General features: G+C 41.6%; 1 protein-coding gene across 8 annotated transcripts in view; it reads right to left on the reverse strand.

The window, feature by feature from the left end:
* Positions 1 to 6149, reverse strand: part of HNRNPM (heterogeneous nuclear ribonucleoprotein M) — a 175351-nt gene that overhangs the window by 110348 nt on the left and 58854 nt on the right. The window lies entirely within an intron of this gene.

Genomic DNA, 6149 nt, shown 5'->3' on the forward strand with positions numbered 1-6149 from the left:
ACTAAACAAGGAAGGGTGATGTATGTAATGGATAAATGTTCTCTCAGTGTAGATGCAGTACAAATATATCTATATGATGGCAAAAGGGGAGAGTATATGCAAGAGATACTTTAAAACAGTTTTAGTAACATATTGATGGTAGTATTCACATTGTTTCTTTGAGACCACTGTGTGAGCAGTGTTCATTAAAGCAAATGAATGATTCTGAGACATTCTAATTCTGTTTTCATTTGTGTTCTTAAGAACCAGGATTTTTATGGAAGAAAGTAGAAACAGATAGTATTAGTATCCTATTGCTGCTGTAACAAATTACCACAAATTTAGTGGCTCAAAACATTAATTGATTATCTTACAGTCCTGGAGTTCAAGAGTCCAACATGGGTCTCACCAGGCTAAAAATCCAGGTGTCCTCAGGGTTACATTCCTTCTGGAGTCTCTTGGGGAGAGTCCATATCCCTGACTTTTCCAGCTTCTAGAGGCCACCTGCAATCCTCAGCTGGTGGCCCCCCTTCCAGCAATCACAACACTCTCACCTCTGCTTCTGTCTTCACATCTCCTTCTCTGACTCTGACCCTCCTGCCAACACTTATAAGGACTTTTACGATGACATTGGGCTCACTGGATAATCCAGGACAATCTCCCCATCTCAAGATCCTTAACATAATCACATCTGCAAGTCCCTTTTGCCATGTAAGGTACCATTTTCATAGGTGGCAGAGATTAGTATATGGACATCTTTGGGGGGATGTTATTCTACCAACCAGAAAGAGGTTGAGTAATAATCATGTAGTCCTGAAATTGAACTGGAAATATGAGAATGAATTCATAAAGTATTGTATATAATAGAATATGGACATATATATCATATGTATACGCATAAATGTACATTATAATATATTACATATATATTATAATATATTATATACAGATTATATTATGATATATAATTACGTGTTATATTATAGGACAATATATTATATGTTCTCTCTATATTATATATATAGATATTATATAATATATATATATTCCCCTCCTTTTAGCTCTTTTGACCAAGAAAGTCTAGACACATGGCCAACCCAATAGCAAATGAGCATTTCTAACACCCAAACGAATTTCCCACCAAAAAAAGCCCCAGAGTTTCTGGCTGATGCCAGGTCTGGGACAGGAAATGTCCAAGATGTGCCTGGAACATCTGGTCATAGGAGACAGCAAGAAAACTATCAGAGTTGCTTCAAAAAGTTCCAACCAGTAGAAGCTCCCACTGGCCAGGTGGGCCCACCAGTGAGGATAATGGATTGGAGCACAATGTACTTAAATCCATAAGCTCATAACTACTTAGAGAAAGAGCCAGCCTATAATTATTAGAGAAATGCAAATCAAAACTACAATGAGGTGTCACCTCACACTGGTCAGAATGGCCATCCTCAAAAAGTCTACAAATAGGGTTTCCCTGGTGGCTCAGTGGTTAAGAATCCGCCTGCCAATGCAGGGGGCACGGCGTTGATCCCTGGTCCAGGAAGATCCCACATGCCGCGGAGCAACCCTGCGCCACAGTTACTGAGCCTGGGCTCTAGAGCCTGAGAGTCACAACTACTGAAGCCCTTGCGCCTACAGCCCGTGCTCGGCAACAAGAGAAGCCACCGCCCACCGCAACGAAGAGTAGCCCCCCGCTCACCGCAACTAGAGAAAGCCTGCGCGCAGCAATGAAGACAAAATGCAGCCAAAAAAAAAAAAAAGAGTCTACAAATAATAAACTCTGGAGAGGGCGTGGAGAAAAAGGAACCCTCCTACACTGCTGGTGGGAATGTAAATTGGTGCAGCCGCTATGGAGAACAGTATGGAGGTTCCTAAAAAAACTAAAATAGGTTTATCATGTGATCCAGCGCTCCTGGGAATATATCTGGAAAAGACGAATACTCTAATTCAAAAAAGATACATGTGGGACTTCCCTGGTGGTCCAGTGGTTAAGAATCCATCTTGCAATGCAGGGGACACCAATTCGATCCCTGGTGGGGAACTAAGATCCCACCTGCCGTGGGGCAACTAAGCCCGCACGCCACAACAACAGAGCCTGCACACCACAACTACTGAGTCTGCGCACCACAAGGAAAGATCCCACATGCCACAACTAAGACCCAATGAAGCCAAAAAATAAAAAATAAATAAATATTAAAAGGAAAAAAACCCAAAAGATACATGCACCTCAATGTTCATAGCAGTAGTATTTACAGTAACCAAGACATGGAAGCAAACTAAGTGTCCATCAACAGATGAATGGATAAAGATGTGGTACATATATGCAATGGAATATTACTCAGCCATAAAAAAGAATGATATATTGCCATTTGCAGCAACACGGATGGACCTAGAGATTATCATACTAAGTGAAATAAATTAGACAGAGAAATACAAATATCATATGATATCACATATGTGGAATCTAAAAAATAATACAAATGAACTTATTTACAAAACAGAAACAGACTCACAGACATAGAAAACAAACTTTTGGTTACCAAGGGAAAGGGGGGAGTAAATTAGGAGTTTGAGGTTAACAGACACACACTGCTATACATAAGATAGATAAACAACAAGGACTTACTGTATAGCACAGGGAACTGTATTCAGTGTCTTGTAAAAACCTGTAATGAAAAAGAATCTGGGGAATTCCCTGCTCGTCCAGTTGTTAGGACTCTGTGCTTTCACTGCCGAGGATGTGGGTTCAATTCCTGGTAGGGGAACTAAGGTCCTGCAAGCCTTGCAGCGTGGTAAAAAAAAAAAAAACAACTGAGAAAGAATATATATATATATACTCTTCGTTGTAGTGCGTGTGGGTTTCCCATTTCGGTGGCTTGGCTTCTTTTGTTGCGGGGCACCGACTCTAGGTGTCTGGGCTTCAGTAGTTGTGGCTCGCTGGCTCTAGAGCTCAGGCTCAGTAGGTGTGGTGCTCAAGCTTAGTTGCTCCGCAGCATGTGGGATCTTCTAGGACCAGGGATCGAACCCTTGTCCCCTGCACTGGCAGGCGGATTCTTAACTACTGTGCCACCAGGGAAGTCCCAAGAATATATATATATCTGAATCACTTTGCTGTCCACCAGAAGCTAACATAATATTGTAAATCAACTATGCTTCAATCAAAAAAGAAAAAAGAAAAAAAGAACCAGCCTAATTTATCACTTTCAGAGGATTATGGGGAATTAATTCACTATTTAGGTAAGTGGTCTCTAAAGGGAAAGAATCAAGCACTCCTACATGAACGTGCCACTAGGTAACCAAATGGAACATAAGGGGAAACATCTGTAAGGGAAGAATTTTAGCTAATAAAATTAGCTAAAATTCGAGGAGGAGGACATCGCTATTTTGCATTCACCACCAAGTTAGTTCTCAATGGCTGCTGGCCTCATGCAAGGAGAGACAAAGAGTGCGAGCCTGATGGTGAAGGGACGAACGGCACCCACAATCGGGCCAAAGGCATCAAACCCTAGTCTAATCCCAGTTCTGGAAACAACTGCAAATTTGCCTGGAAGATGAAGGACAGAGAACCATGCCAGCGTGCACCACGAGGATGGGATCAGCACCACCCAGACCGTGGGAAACAGCCTGAGTTGTGCAATCGATTTATTGCAAGGCAGGGAAGGGATGGAGGGGAGCCCATGAATTAAGAGACTTAAAACATACATTTTTTTTTTTTTTGCATGTGCAAGACTAAACCACAGTGTCTAGAGATTCAAACTTCCATGATAAACTATTCAGAAATGCCAAGCAGTGATTATCACACAAGTCACAACAGTGGTTACTTTGCGGAGCGAGGAGGCACTGTGATTGGGATGCAGCCTGTTGGAGGGGCTTCTGGGGTCGCTGGTGACATGCTCTTTGTTGACCTGGGTGGGGGTTAAAATGATGTTTGCCTTCCAGCTGAGTTTCTCACACTCAGCGCTATCGACATTCAGGCCAGATGATTCTTGGTTGTGGGAGAATACCCCGTACATTGCGGGACGTTTAGCAGTATCCCTGGTCTCCACCCACTAGAGACCAAGGACAGCCCTTCCCCCGACTCCATCCTGACAATCAACAATGTCTCCAGTTATTGCTGAATGTCTCCCAAGGGACAAAATCGCCCCTGGTTGAGAACTGCCCCTCAGGAACTCCTTAAGTTATACATTTATTTTTATGTGGTTTCTTGGATCTAGCTCTGTGTGTGTGTGCATTTTTAAATTTTTTTAATTTAATTTTTATTTCGTATTAGAGTATAGTCGATTTACAATGTTGTGTTAGTTTCAGGTATACAGGAAAGTGATTCAGTTATACATATACACACATCCATTCTTTTTCAGATTCTTTCCCCATATAGTTTATTACAGAATATTGAGTAGCATTCCCTGTGCTATACAGGGTAGGTCCTTGTTGATTATCTATTTTATACATAGTAGTGTGTATATGTTAATCCCAAACTCCTAATTTATCCCTTCCCCCCCACCTTTCCCATTTGGTAACCATAAGTTTGTTTTTGAAGACTGTGAGTCTGTTTCTGTTTTTGTTGTTGTTGTTGTTTTAATATTTATTTATTTATTTATTTGGCTGAGCCTGGTCTTTAGTTGTGGCACACAGAATCTTCGTTGCTGCATGCAGGATCTTCACTGAGGCCTGTGGGATTTTTTTTTTTTTTTAATTGCGGCATGTGGGAACTTTTAGTTGTGGCATGTGGAATCTAGTTCCCTGACTAGGGATCAAACCCGGGCCCCCTGCATTGGGAGCGTGGAGTCTTGACTGCTGGACCATCAGGGAAGTCCCTGTTTCTGTTTTGTAATGCATTTTATTTTATTTAAAAAAATTTTTTAAATTCCATTGTAGTTTTTATGGGGGAAACTTGACAGGATTCTACAGTTTATCTGGAAGAAAAAAAAAAGACAATGAAAATAGCCCAGGAATTTTGCAAAAAGTGGAGTATCAGATATTAAAATATATTCTAAAGCTACTGTAGTTAAAACAGAACGGCACTGGGACAAATAGAGAGATGAATCCTGGAATAAAGTAACCTGCCTCCAATGGGCCCCATTTTATCAGATAAAGTCTGAGCTGCTTCAGACACACCCTTCTGCCTGTCCCTCCAGCTCCCCTCCCACCAACATCATGACTTAGTCAAAGTTCACCATATCTTCCTTTGCATGTGCATTTTCTCCTGTCTGGAGTACCTCTCCTTAAGTGTCATCCCTACAGGCTGTCTCCCCAGATCCTCTACGACAATGATGTGTCCCCTTTTCTCTTCCCATAGACTCCAGCTCCCATCCCTGTTACCCCCTTACCATAAACCATAGCTTGAAAATCTGTCTCCTCCTCTCAGCTTTGAAGCCCAGGATGGCAGGGATTATGTTCCCCTCAAGGACCTGCACAGTGCCTGGAACACCGTAGGTGCTCAATAAATGCTAAATTAATAGGGGAAAAATCTGTAGACTCACTTTCGATCATAATATTTTCCAAATGGGTTAAAGAGTTCAATGTAATTTCAAATCATTCTTTAAACAAACATTTTTAAAAAATTTTATTGAGGTAGGACTTCCCTGGTGGCACAGCGGTTAAGAATCCGCCTGCCAATGCAGGGGACACGGGTTCGAGCCCTGGTCCTGGAAGATCCCACATGCCACGGAGCAACAAAGCCCGTGCGCCACAACTACTGAGCCTGCGCTCTAGAGCCCGCGTGCCGCAACTACTAAAGCCCGCACGCCTAGAGCCCGTGCTCCTCAACAAGAGAAGCCACCGCGATGAGAAGCCGGCGCACCACAATGAAGAGTAGCCCCCGCTCGCCGCAACTAGAGAAAGCTTGCGTGCAGCAACAAAGACCCAACACAGCCAAAAATAAATAAATAAATTTATTAAAAAAAAGTTATTGAGGTATAGTTGATTTACAATGTTGTGTTAATTTCTGCTGCACGGCAAAGTGATTCAGTTATATATAAATATATATATATATAAATAAATAAATATATATATATATATATATATATATTCTTTTTCCTATTCTTTTCCATTATGGTTTATCACAGGATATTGAAATAGTTCCCTGTGCTATATAGTACGACCTTGTTGTTTACCCATTCTATATATAATAGTTTGCATCTGCTAATCCCATACTCCCAATCCTTCCCTCCCCC

The sequence above is a fragment of the Balaenoptera acutorostrata genome, chromosome 2 (genome assembly GCF_949987535.1).
Source record: "Balaenoptera acutorostrata chromosome 2, mBalAcu1.1, whole genome shotgun sequence".
Classification (NCBI taxonomy): domain Eukaryota; kingdom Metazoa; phylum Chordata; class Mammalia; order Artiodactyla; family Balaenopteridae; genus Balaenoptera; species Balaenoptera acutorostrata.